This window comes from Bidens hawaiensis, unplaced genomic scaffold (assembly GCF_021521415.1).
Source record: "Bidens hawaiensis isolate Kalapana, Puna unplaced genomic scaffold, B.hawaiensis_p1.1 tig00002338_1, whole genome shotgun sequence".
In the NCBI taxonomy this organism is placed as follows: domain Eukaryota; kingdom Viridiplantae; phylum Streptophyta; class Magnoliopsida; order Asterales; family Asteraceae; genus Bidens; species Bidens hawaiensis.
Genome location: NW_027491126.1, coordinates 2,409,202 through 2,424,838, shown reverse-complemented (window position 1 = coordinate 2,424,838; position 15,637 = coordinate 2,409,202).

Here is a 15,637-nt window from a genome sequence, read left to right as displayed (position 1 = left end):
TCCCCGGCAACAAACTTTCCTCGCCCCCGGCCCCATTTCGCCCAGATATCGCTCAAGGGGGCGGTGTTACCCTCCAAAAGCGTCACTTTCGTCGCCCACTATACTTAGTCTTATATATCATTTCTCATTGGTGGGCCCTACATGTATTATGAAACATGAATCTTCTCAAAAACAAGATAACCCAAATGGCTAGGTACTTAGGTGTTCATAAGTAGCATATGAATGAAGTAAAATATGTTTGAATTTGCTAGCACTTGAAAGAGACTTGTCAGGTTTATACATTACAATAAATGGCTCAAACGTTGTTAACGTGTTGAAGATATATTAATTCTGAATAAAATAAGAATTTCACATTTAAACGTGTTTGGATAATCTATAAAACAAACCTTTACATTGAGTTTACTTCTTTTTTTTTATTGATCTTCAATATTATTTTAAAATGTTTATAATATTATATATGATTAATAAATAAATTATATAAACATGGGTTACGGTAATTGATCAGACAAGCGATCATAAGTCATAACAATATCAACATGTATAATTGAAATCTTACTAATCTATTAAAGCAAAACCAATTCTCCACATGTCATTCTACTAGCATGTTCACCTATGCATCCAAGTCACCAAGTTTTCATTCTCATAATGTCTATTATGCTGTCACGTGTCATGTTCACCAAACACCCAAAAAACTTAGTTAAACCTTAAGATTTTCCATCATAATCATTTTAATCTCTCTCTCTCTCTCTTAGCTTACTAACTCCACCATCTTCTATATTCCGGTAATGTAGATCGGGATTAATCGTTTTCCGGTAAGGTTATATATTATACTCTAATGGCTAACAATGTTATATGATTTTCCGGCAAAGTTATATCTTTTTCCGGTAAAGTTTTTCGATAAGGTTTTATATTTATTTTAATTGTTATATGATTTTGTAATAATGTCTTTAAGTTGTATATCAAAATCCAAGATTGAATTGATATTTTGATGTTATTACGGTTTTCCGGTAAAGTTTTTATTTGCTACTCTAATGTCCAAATTATTATATTATTCCTTATTTCATTTACAACTGTTTTTGGTTTTCGTTTTTGTTTGTATTTATATTAATTATTATATGATTTTCTTATAATCTCTTTAGATTCTATATCAAAATCGAAAATACAATGGAGATTTTCCCTATTTCGTTTTTCCGGTAACGCGATTCAAATATTCCGGTTATCAATTAGAACATTTTGTAAATCAGTGGTTTAAAATTTCATAACATGTAGCATTACCACGACTAAATTTTTTTTTATTTCTAAAACGATTACAATTTCGAATTTTAAATTCCTAATTTAAGTTAAAGTTGAAATTTGTAAATGGTTTGTCAATATTCCATAACGTCTAAACTTAACATCATTACAATTTATTATTTTCTAAAACGATTTGATTTAACAAGTTTAAATTTCAAATTTAAATTACAGTTGATTTTTTTATTTAATCGACGATCAAACATTTAAGTTGGTCAAACATTTTTAAATTGTCTGGTCAAACATTAAAGTTGAATTTAAGTTTAAGTTGAACCTTTTAAATGGCTGATTAAACAAACATTCATAATGTCTAAAATTACCATCACTAAAATTTATTATTTCTAAAACGATGTAATTTAAAATTTATAAATTTCCAAATTTAAATTAAAGTTGAATTTTATGAATTACTGGTCAAACATTTCATAACATGTAACATTACCACGGTTAAAATTTATTATTTGCACAACGAATTAATTTTCTCATTTCAGGTTATGTTCCGAACTTAATATAGCTAATTTCATGGGTTGAAGATTTATTTATAAGATATCATATTTTTTTGTTTAATATTGATTTATATTTTTTATATTATTCATGTATTTATGTATTTTTCACAATTCATGTAATTTATTTGATTTTTATATAATCAATCATATATAGTTGTTGATTTTGTCCATTTAATGTATTTTAATCCGAACCGATGTATTAAAGAAAAATTTATTGGTATCTTATATTTATCTATTTATTAATGACAATCTCTATAATTTATAATAATTATTATAAGTTTATTAATTTTGTTATTATTAATTTATTTCTTTTTCTAATTAGTTATTACATCTTATTTTGAAAGCTTCATTAACATTTACACCTTACCATTTTTATATTTCAATATCTTTGACTTAAAACATTATTCAGTTATTATATTTTAAGATACATTATATTTTCTATATATAACCAATTACGTTATATATGGAAAACCCAATAAATAAGTTATAAAGTTTCCATGAGTTTAATTACAAGATTTGCAATATAATAATTTGTTGCAAATAAGAATTTACATTATATTTTATATATTCAATGTATTTTCATGATTTTAATTACATAATTACAATAATAAAGTTTCCATGATTTTCATTATTGGTCAAGTTTTATATAAAAGTTTCTTCAAAAGTTTCTTGTATTCAGTGAAGTTCCTTTGGTGTATACAATTTTATATTATCTATATATTATTTCTGATTTATATTAAATGTATTTTATCAATATAATCGTTTATTAAGTATTAATTTTTATTTGGTTAGTTTCTTGATATGGTAACCATTATTAAATTAAAAATGTAATAACCAACATTTTAGTTCACGTAAATCATTGTAAATTAATTACATTTAATTCAATTTATGACAGATGATTTATGTTTAAAGATATTCAAGATAATTAATTAATTTACAATTTGATTTCCATTTACTTAATTGTGGAAGTCAAATTAAATTACTTAATTTTAGAAGTCAATTAAATTATTTAGGCTTCCAAAAGACCCGAGTGATTATGGAAGTCAAATTTAATTATTTAAACTCAAATTTATTTTAATTACACTAGTAATATTGTTACAAAGATTTATGTATTTTAAGAATGATTTCAAATATTGTGATAACTAACTATCATTTGACCAAAATGATATAATCATAATCAATGATCTTATATTTTGCCGACTTCAAAACAATTTCTACTTTTTATATGTGTAAATCGTTTGAATTTAAGTGTTTGCGATATATGTTGACCACTAATTAATTTATTAGTTATGACGTCTTTGACCATGATACTTTCTTTATTTTATAAATACAATTATTTGATAAATATATATATGAACATTAGCTCCATGTGATAGAGAAAAATTAATAAAACAGAAATGAGTTTAATACCGAGTTTATAACTAATAATGTCTATATAAACGTAGGTGTTAGTCCCGGTGCTGATCGATACGAGATCCGCACGAGGTCTAGGAGTGCGGAATCCTCCTAGACTCGTTTATTGGTGTATAGACGAAGAACACAAACACGTACACGATCAAATACACAAACAAATACAAGAATGGATAATCAAATCTGCAGATTCATATATAAAATAATCACGTTACATACCGTAACAAAAACAGAAAAACACGACTGACCCGAGGTGAGCTCTACCTCGGGTCGTCTCACACGACTCTAGTCTCTTACTCTCTCTCAATAAACAAGCTGCTCAAACACACACTGATTTCTGGATACCTAAAACTAAACAAGACACAACTATATATAGACAAACATTCACGGGCCTGGGCTTCAGTAGGCGAAGTTGTGCTAACTTCGCCTATGGCGAAGTTGTGATAACTTCGCCTAAGGCAGAAGTTGTTACAACTTCGCCGTTGGCGAAGTTGCTCTAACTTCGCCTAAGGCGAAGTTGTGCTAACTTCGCCTGTGGCGTTCCGCTGGTCAGAATTGCATAGCGACGGTCACAAAATGCACCAACAGTCTCCCCTTTGACCGTTGCTCTCAATTCTAACAAACACGAAAGATCATCTGTTACAAAACATGCACTAACAGACTCCCTCTTAACTGATGATCTTCTGTTTTGTTCATCAACCAGCCGTGTCTGAATCTGTCCTGTAGCTTCACAAATCTACCAATCACCCAGCGTCTTCCATATCAGATCTCCCCTTCAGTGTAAGCTTCTCCGACTATAACGATTGAGGTCTTTGAAATGCATGCATCCTCGTGCCAATAGATCATCTCAACCAATCACGTGAGTCCATCTGACTTCACCAACACATGAAGTTGGGCTTCCTCCACAACTTCACCAACTCGTCGGCATACGATAAGGTTTAATCTTCAACTACTCAACATCAGGTGATCAATTTCATCACAAAACCACCTTGACAGAAACTAACACATGACCATTAATTAATCCGAAGCATCTTCAATCACCAGGGATAACAATCAAGAACATAGACACTTTAATTCCCGGTTAAATCCAACTTGTTCCAGAATCTTCACTCGTATAAATAAGCATCACGTTTCAGGATCCAATTCTCGAACGCCTTGAAAATAACATAAATAATATGCTCTGACCGCAATCCAGTAATGACGAAAACCTTCAGTTCAATTTGACTTTCTTCGGTTGGTCAACCACGAACAACAACAATTTCATTGCCCACAAACACCCGAATATGTGTCAATATCCAGTTTCAAACAATATCCCATTCACAACCTCAACTCCAAATCCAGAGTTGACACGTATTTGTTCACACGTAAGACCAAGAGATAACAAGATCACTCGTTGACGGAACTCACAATAATCGTGTACACCCGGCCATACAGACGAAAACTCCAAACAATTTTTTTTTTTTTTTTTTTTTTTTTTTTTTTTTTTAACTTCACCTGGCCATAACTTCGCCTGGCCATAACTTCGCCTGTTCATAACTTCGCCTGGCCATAACTTCACCTGGCCATAACTTCGCCTGGCCATAACTTCGCCTGTTCATAACTTCGCCTGGCCATAACTTCGCCTGTTCATAACTTCGCCTGGCCATAACTTCACCTGGCCATAACTTCGCCTGGCCATAATTTCGCCTGTTCATAACTTCGCCTGGCCATAACTTCACCTGGCCATAACTTCGCCTGGCCATAACTTCGCCTGTTCATAACTTCGCCTGGCCATAACTTCGCCTGGCCTGTTCATAACTTCGCCTGTTCATAACTTCGCCTGGCTGCTAACTTCGCCTAAACCCTAAAATTTAAGCGACAACTTCGCCTGAACCCAATAACTTCGCCTGCGGCGGCTGTTCGGCCGAAAACGCACAGAAACATGCCAGAAACACCAAAAACGCAGATCTCGAACCATAGCGTAAGAGCCTAAGGCTCTGATACCACTTGTTAGTCCCGGTGCTGATCGACACGAGATCCGCACGAGGTCTAGGAGTGCGGAATCCTCCTAGACTCGTATATGGTGTATAGACGAAGAACACAAACACGTACACGATCAAATACACAAACAAATACAAGAATGGATAATCAAATCTGCAGATTCATATATAAAATAATCACGTTACATACCGTAACAAAAACAGAAAAACACGACTGACCCGAGGTGAGCTCTACCTCGGGTCGTCTCACACGACTCTAGTCTCTTACTCTCTCTCAATAAACAAGCTGCTCAAACACACACTGATTTCTGGATACCTAAAACTAAACAAGACACAACTATATATAGACAAACATTCACGGGCCTGGGCTTCAGTAGGCGAAGTTGTGCTAACTTCGCCTATGGCGAAGTTGTGATAACTTCGCCTAAGGCAGAAGTTGTTACAACTTCGCCGTTGGCGAAGTTGCTCTAACTTCGCCTAAGGCGAAGTTGTGCTAACTTCGCCTGTGGCGTTCCGCTGGTCAGAATTGCATAGCGACGGTCACAAAATGCACCAACAGTAGGAATGAATGAATATATACCAATTACGTTGTTCCGTCAGGTAATTTTATAAATGTTACTTTTATGTTTTACTTGCATGTTATATATGTGGATTATGAAAAGTGACAAGGTTTTGTTGTCCAACTCATATTATAGGTAGATATGTATGTTTATTTAAAATGTTGTAATTGCTTTTAACATATATATGAATCCATTTTGTTTATAACATATTAATTGTATTAGAGTTGTACTTTTAATTTCAAATGATGAAACTATCATTTAATTAATATTTGAATAATTTTTAATTACGCATAAATATCAGGATTAATGTATACAATTGAAAAAAGAATTATATAATGAATTGATTTTAAATAAAGTAATGATGTTATTAATTACTGTATGTTTTTTCTTCCTATATATTTTTATTAATATTTTTGAATATATTACTTTTATTTAATAGCAATATTTGTCATTTGTAGTATGTTTGGATTGCTAAATGGCAATTATTTGAACATTCACAGACCAATTCCATTGAAGTTGTTGTCATCTCTTAATGAAGAGTTTTTGAAAACAACATATTTCTATAATATTGGTGAGATTTGCACAATAATCTTGGTAATTTGCTGGTTATATTTTTTAAAGTTTCATATTTATCTCTTATAACCTATTGTATTAAGGGGGGTGTTTGGGATTGCTTATTTTTACCAACTTATAACTTATAAACTTATTGAAAAGTAATAAGGTGTTTGGGATTTCTTATATTGTGAGAGGAAAAGTTCCATAAGTTACAATGTTGTAACTTATTAACTTAATGAAAAGTTATGAGAAGAAAAATAAGGAATCCCAAACACTCCCTAAGATTAATAATTAGTTTATTACTTTTGCCAGCCGAAAAGTATCATTTTACTCGGAACATATTTATATGATTTGTTGATATGTTTTTCCACTCGTGTGTAACACGGGTTATACCATAATTTAAATGATGTTGCTCTCACCAGATTTTATATGGAGTGATTCTTTTATAATTGTTTTAATTCTTAAAAATTTATCTAAATACAAAAATGTTATAGAAGACTGTATACTTAAATGGTTGACTTGTACAAGTACCGAAATGAATGTGGAAAAATAGTGAAAATGATACAATAACCTACCCCAAAAAGAATAATTAAAATAGAATCTATTTTTAGATTTAAATTTCTTTTTATTATGTTTTCTAACTGAAGTGTAGAATATTGGTTATGCTGACTGAAATCAATATTTATGCTATGATCTTTATTTCATTTATTATTCTAGTTATTATGTTGGTTTGACTAAACATACACATGTTGGTTTACTATCTAACCGTTTGCTATAACATATCTAGCACTTTTTATCGCTTACATCTCGTGTCTGGTGGCTAGTGGTATCGTAACTCGTTAGTATGTCATGATGACACATTGTGCTATGTAAATCAACCTCCTCATTCTTATGATGTAGATCATGAAGTTGATGGTTTGTGGATCGCATTGGGTGACCTCAATGTTAAGGCCAACAAACTTGACACAGTCCTTAAAGAACTACGAATCATGATCGTAGGTGACAGAAATATCAACAAAAAAAAATCACGAGGTCGAGGGTGGTTACTATGGTGCTACTCAACAATATACTATTGCGAAATGAGGTGTTCATAGCGCTAGTAGTAGTTGTCAACATGAAGTGGTCCATATGTTATTCCATTTTCTTACGTGATGAGATGTATGTTCATCTGATGATAACTCCTGTATTAAAACTGGTGAATCTTACAACGATGATGTACCAGTGTACCATAAATAGAGGATTACAACAAGCGCAATAAACTCCAGTCATAATGCTGGTGATAACAAAAGACGTTAACGTGTTGGAGAGTCAATAAATTAAGAAACAAATTATGGAGAGAACGAAGACAAATTATGGAGTCAATAAAATTGAATGCTCTTTAACGATCACTCATCAAACACAACTTGAGAAAGTATGATCAATAGATTTGAAGAGATTTATATAGTATCTATATACATATTTTCATTTAATTTTTCCCCATGCATAACCATTGGATATATGTATTTATTTAATTCCAGTTCATTCATATATATACATATTCATGGATGAAAAGGACAAGTGACTATATATTGGATATCAAGAAAATTCATTCATATTTAATATTCATGGATGAAAAAGACAAGTGAGTATATTTTTTATTTTTTTAAAGAAAAACTAATTAGTAAAAATCAAACACCATATCCTGAATATATCAACTCATTTTTTTACACCATACTGTGGGTTTAGGTTTAGTTAGGGGATGGTTGAAAAGAATTTGAAGATGCGTGGAGATAGATTAGACTTGTAAACCGGTGATTCTAAAATTAATCTGTTATAATATCACATAAACTTTTAACAACATGTTATATAAAATGCTATATCAACATGTTATATCATTTAAGTGATTTTGTTTTCATTTAAAAACGATTCAATAAATATATATCATCAATACTAAAAGAAAATATAACGATGAGATATTAAAAGTATGTCATTGTGGCAAGTGTAAGAGGTGGGTGCCACCTTAGCCCATGCCGCTTAGAAACACCACCCAACCCTTTAGGTTTTTCGTGTTGCTTGGGTGTAACTGACATGAACATGTCGAGAGAACATATGGATAGTATAAGTGATGCATATATTTTCAATTTAATGTGCTGCCTCAATATTATTTAAAAAGTTATTTGTGATTTAACAATTTTATTCTTACGGGTATACTTTACTTTTCTTATCTCAAGCACACTTTATTATAATATCATTTATAATAAATATTTTGAAAATCCAGAAAATAAAAATTATTGATTTTTATTTTAAACACATAAAAATCCTACGTGTCGTGATTATTTTAAAAAAGATATATATATATATATATATTATTTAAATTAAAAAAACAATTTGATAGTAAAAAAAATATACGGGCCTTAGGTCTCATTAAACCATAAGTATATTATTAACTTTCATAAATATTATTTATAATTAAAAAACCAATTTTATAGTAAAAAAATAAACGAGTCTTAGGTCTCATCAAAACCATATAACTTTTAAATTGGGTTATAACATCTCATTTATTTGTGAAACGATTTATCATCAAACCATAAATATATTATTAACTTTCACACAATAAATAAATATAAATTCAAAATATAAACAAATATTAGAACAAACAATATAAAACAACCCCCGTAATACGGGGGATAAAAACTAGTTAATCTATATATAATCATTTTTCTTATGAAGGGACACAAAGAAGAAATTTTACTTGTTAGGTGTTTGTATCCATTTATTTATTTAACTACAAAATCATGAACATAAAGTTTATGGTTTTTTTGTCTTTTTATTTTTATTATTTATATTGTCACACCATTCACTTTGTTAAGAAAAACACCAATGGGAAGTGACTTAGGCACGATGTCAACACTAAATTGACAATCAATGATTCAATGACATTTAATGAAGTTAACTTTTAAGTTTAACCCATTTGAGGAGTCATGACCACCTACTAGTCACTGACTCTACGTCAACCGATATTACAGCTAGTCGTAGAGAGATATTTTATTCCACGGTTTGGAAGAGGAAATACACAATACTTTTGGCTTGATCATTGGGGCTTGGAAGATAGTCTTAAGAATATGTTCCCATCTTTATTTTATTTGGAGACAAATAAATTTTGTACTATAGAAGATAGATTGGTTCATGTTCACGGTGGTAACAACCCGCGATGGGCTTGGAAACGAGGTTTAAACACAACGGAAAACCAGCTCCTTCAACTATGCTGGAGTCGGATTCGGAATCTGGTCAATCTGTCGTCCGAGGACGGGGGCTGGTCATGGTCCGAAGCTGGTTGCAATTCTTTCTCGGTTAAAGAGCACCTTTTCATTGATTGTGAAATTGCTAGAAGAGTGTGGTTCGGTATCCAACAGTGGATTGGGCTAAGGTTGACTGATTGTAACTCACTAAATCAGATTATGTCCTTACCGTATGCAAGGACAGCTGATGGAAAATGGAGAAACACGGTTTATGCGATCATTTTTTCTACATGTTGGTGGATATGGAAGGCCAGAAATGCAAAGATATATAGAAGCGAAACGTTTGGGCCAGACAGGCTGTTGGATAACATTAAAGTCAGTTAGTTCTTATGGATCAAACATCGAGCTAAGATGGGTATTATAGAGTGGTCTAATTGGTGCTCCTTTGATTGCCTTTGATTTGCTTTTGGTCTAACTGTTAGTTTGAGTTTCTGTTTGTTCTTGTATGTTGCATTTTATTGGGTTGTTCCAGCTGCTTGTTGAATCCCTCTTATTAATAAAAGCTTGTTGTTCAAAAAAAAAAACTAGTCACTGGCTTGTTAAACCACAACAACCCCGACATCATGTTTGTTTCCCCACCTCTAACGTCATAAGGTGTAACGCTCATGAGGAATCAAAAGAAGAGTCTCTTCCTCTTAATTACATTTTCGTTCAAGCTTCGTTATATGCTAATGCTACCATCCATAATTTTATACTCCACAGCAATCACATGTAAAGTAGAATATGCAACTCTTAAAAGATATTGAGTATTTTTTTTCCCTCCCAAGACAATATCAATATTAAATAGTTATATACCAAGAATAATGAAATGAATACAAATTGAATATCATTTTCTGGTAGGTTTAGCCCTAAAGAATTTGATTCCGTTGTCACTAGTTGTTTTTTGAATGTTAATGCTTTCCTCCTATTATTTACATTAAACCACCATTGCCAGGAATCGAAACCTGGACCTCTCACCCAAAGGCCAAAGCCTTTACCATCCCACCAAAGTGAAGATGGCCCGTTGTCACTAGTGTCTACTTATATATCATTATGAAGATTCTCAAATTAAATGGCAACTTAAATAATAGTAGATGACAATTAAAATAATATACTTAAGAGTTAGGTTAATGCATCGAAAGATAATGTGTTGATGTCTCACCAACATATTCGAAACTCGAAAGAGTGAAGTAAATACTTATTATTCTTGAAAGTTTTAAGAACACATTTTTTTCATTAATTATCATGTTTTTTCATTTATTAGAAAATAAAGTTTACATCGATACGAAAAACAAACGTCCAATAAGTCGCATTGCTAATCATTTTCGGATAACAAAACTAAGTTGTTTAAGAATAACATTCATAGATCATGAGGTCATGACATCATCATGCATGATCCGTTTGACACAACTAAGTTTTCCTACCATCTTGGAATCTAGGAAACCTTGATGAAAGTGTTTCATGTAATAAAGCATACATTGAAACACATCAACCGATTTATTTAGAAACTAGAAGTAGAAAACCTAGAAGACTTATTTATTGAACTTTTAATAAAAAAAAGTACATGACCGTAAAGATTATTAGTATTACTAGTCATTATGGGACCATCCCCTCACTTGGTCTTCGATTCGTCGTCGCTAATAACACTTTATAATTCTAGTTAGTTGCATGAACACGTTAACTTGAGATTAATTGCATCAATACTACTACTTCCACATCCTTTACTTTATATAACGGCCTTAAACAAATTGATAAAATCCATTTAAAAATGGGTGGCGGCGCAGCTTGTTGCCCGCCTACCTGCTATGTTGATGTAATATCTATGTTTCTATTTAATGAAAAAATAAAAATTGTAACTTGAGATAAAAAAAAATTTAACTTTTACCAAAAAAAAAAAAAAAAAAACTTAAATAAATCAATAATATCCTTTAATACATTTTGAGCAAGCTTAAAAATCATATATATTAAAACAAATTACAATAAAATGGTAAGTAAATGAGCTACAAGCTGCGTCACAACCCACTTTTGAATATCAAAATTTATCCTTCCAAAAACAAAGTTTTGGGTTTTAGGGGCTGAAGAATGAATGACCCCGCTTAACTTTGTTAAAAAAATCAACAATTTCTGGAGCTAAGAAACCGAATGTATAAAAAGCAAAAGAGATAAATACATGTTGATTCCATAAACAATTTTTTTCGTGTTTAATAACTTTGTTTGATTATGTCTTCAACCCCACAACAAACTCATTGTCTGAGCCCAACAAGAAACAATAATACCCCTCGAAAACCTTTAAATAACCTTAAAACACAATTTACCATCTTTGATGTATAATGGCCAAGTCAAACAAATACAACCTATCAACAATATAATCCCTAAGGATACACTTTTGATTAACTATTTAATTATGTTGTTTTGTGCAAAAAAAATAACTTACATGTTTGGATAGGTGAGTGTAAATGAGGGGCATTGTGAACTTGTAAGAAAGCTAAAGGATCAATATGTTTCCTTTTTCTTGAATTGGCATTACCTAACATGCTTTTAACAGTATATTTAATCTCTCTTAAATAAAAGAAATGGTTTTTTTATTCATCTGATATTAAAGTTTCAAACATAAATGGTCAAAGACATCCCTAATTTGGTCACCACTTAAAGGTTACTTTAAATTATAACTTGGGACCACAAACAACATCTGGTAATAATTACGGTTTTTAAAAACCAAAGTAAAAAAGGTAAGACCTTCCGCTATGGGGCGGCGAGGAAGGCGACGACGGGACGCGGAGGGCGTGAAACACCGTAGAGGGGCGCGTGAAACACCGTAGAGGGGCGCCAAAGGATCAAGGGTGCGGTGTTGGGTCAATTGTTGTTTGGTCCAAGTGTAAGGCCCAACCCAATAATTAGGTTTTATTATATTTGGTAATGTCTTAGCTAACAAGTTAGGGTTAGTCTATATAAACCGAGTTATGGTTAGGCATTAGAGGGTATGAGTTTGGTGTAACCGAGTTAGAGTTCATCAAGAGTTAAACCGAGTTAGGGTTTGGGGAGTTGTAATCAGTTTTTTGAGTGAGATTTTCTGATTAAATATATAAACGAGAGTTATTCGTTTAGTTTGTGTGCTGATTATCGATACGGGACTTGACGCGGTGGTGCCCATCGTTTGAACGGTCGGCGCCTTTGGGTGTGGAGGTGGGCCCCCTCTCTCACATACATACATACATACATGTGTGTGTGTGCATATATATATATATATATATATATATAAATGGGCGCCTTTGGGGTATTAAATCATAGCAGGGCATTATTAGTTGGGTTTCGAAGCCCCGGTGCTTACGTGGCGCTGACGTGGCAGTGAGGAGGGGCTTCGAAGCCCCTCACCATAGCGGACGGTCTAAGGAGTACATATCGTATATGGTTTTATTAAAATTTGTATATTCTTATAAAATCCTTCAAGTTTCTTCTTTTAAACCGGCTATTATCAAGAGGAGGATTGTTTTTCTTATCGTTATTGAAAGATGGTTGATTAATCGAGATGTTATTATCTAGGGTTGGTAATTGGGTACATGTTTAAGACATGATAAGACATGTTAAACAAAAAAGTACGGTATGTGATTTTTTTATTTTTTTAAATATTAGTAGGATAGACTTCATTATTTTTCCTTATTGGTACACAAAACTTAAAACTTTCTTATAGTCATGACATATAAAGTAGTTAAACGAGTCGTATTCATGTTTAATATTTGTGTTACGCGCGTCACTTCTTACCTGTTAAACCTGTTAAGACACGAATTGTCAGCTCATTTATGCCATCCATATTTTATCCGGACTAATTACTCAAATGATTTCACTTTTTTATAAACAGATGGCAATGTAAAATAAAAATAAAAATAAAAGAACAAGTCAATAACTAAAAAAGAAAAAAAAAACAATATGGAATCTCTTTTAAGAATTTGGTTCTTTTTATTTATTTTAATCAAAGCCTAGAACATCAGTCATATTGGTTGAAGTTAATATTTCAGTTAAGGTCTTCCATTCAAGTTGCGTCTCTAGTTATTATGATAACTTTTGATATGTGATCATTATATTCCTTAATTCGGGTTTTATCTAATTTCTAAAACATATCTAGCATCAATACCCACATGACACAATACATTGGAAGTAATCCAACTTCTCCATTCTAATGGTGAATATCTGGGGTTGATACTTGTGACATGTGTTAGATGACCTCAATTATAAGACCAACAAATTTGAAACAATCTTTGTAAAACTACATATCATGATCATAGATGGCGAAAACATCACCGATGGTGGTTTGTTGCGGCTATTGACATCAAGTCACTCCTCTTTCTCACACAGAGTCACGTAGAAGTGCATACTGTAACCAGGGATGAGCAAATTCGGTACCGAATCGGTACCAAAGTTTTAAGTTTTGGTAACGCTATCTCACGAATTTTAAATTAAATATCGCCGCCGAACCGAAAAATTTGGTACCGGTACCTGTACCTATACCAAGAATTTGTGATTTTTGGAACTGGGATTTTTGGTACCGATCTCATCCCTAACTGTAACCAGTTTCTAATCGGATCCCTAACCGGTAAATCTATAGCCGATTAGTGCCCAAAATAACCGCCGGTTTATAACATGTTTTTCATTTGGCCCATAACCGGTTTTAGGTCTTTAATTACTTCTTTTCAAAACCAGTTTTTTCCCGGTTAACCGGTTCGGTTATGCCCAAAAATGGTTATACCAGCTAGGGTTTTTGTGTTTGAAAACCGGGTAGTATCTAATCCGATTAACCGGGTCTGTGCATGTCTACAGTCTACTCAGTGTTCACACGTAGAGATGCACAAAAAACTGAACCCGGAACCAGTTTTTTTTAACCCGCCTCTACCCCTGAGGTACAGATAGGGTATGCATTTTAGTACCAAAACCCGTGTCTAACCAGGGTATTTCCAGTACTCGATTTTTCAATACCCGGTCATACCCGAACCCAATTCCATATCCGAAACCTGGTATTTGAAAAACCCAATTTGTGTACCTCTACTCACACGTCTAAGGTTGTGTTTGTTTTTGCTTCAAAGGTTTGCAGGAGGGTTATGTTTGCGGGTGCGCAGACATAAGTTCCTGAAGACAGTTTGTTTAAAAAAAAGAAAAATATCTTAAAATTGCTTATATGGTCTTAATAAGAAGCTAATGCCCAACATCTTCATACTTCTCACACTTCTTATCATCCTACCAATATCCAATGTCCACCACCACCCACCGTGCGCCACCACCCACCCACCACCACCACCACCATCCACCTTCCGCCACCACCACCACCACCCATCACCTACCGTCCACCGCCACCACCATCACCACCCACCGTCTGACGCCACCACCACCACCACCCACCGTCCAACGCCACCACCGTCAACCACCCACCTTCCGCCACCACCACAGTCAACCACCCACTACCACCACCCACCGTCGACCACAACCCACTACCACCACCCACTGTCTGCAGCCACCACCACCCACCATCACCACCCACCACCACCACCTTCCACCACCCACACCTCCACCGTCGGCCACAACCACCGTCCACCACCACCGCCGCCCACAACCACCGTCCACCACCACCACCCACCACCCCACCACCACCGTCCATCACCACCACTACCCCCCATCGGCCACCATCACCGTCCACTACCACCCTCCACCACCCACCACAACCATCCATTACCACCGTACACCGCCTACCACCAATCGTCAACCACCATCCACTTCCATAGTTCGTACACCACCACCCACTTCCATAGTCCGTACACCACTACCAATTATTTCAGCAGTTTACAAACGTTAAATGACTTCTATCTATTGTGATATATATGATAGGTTACTAATTTTCAGCTTATGCAGACGATATCCAGTTTATAAAACAAACAATATATATTTTCAGATTGCAGACATACAGACCACATATTCAACTGTAGATATAAAATCAGATTGTAGATAGTTTTTATTTTTAAAAACAAACAGCACTAACAAAACAACTAAAGCTCGTAAGAGGCCCAAATACACTAAGCCCACGAACTACCCACTAGCTT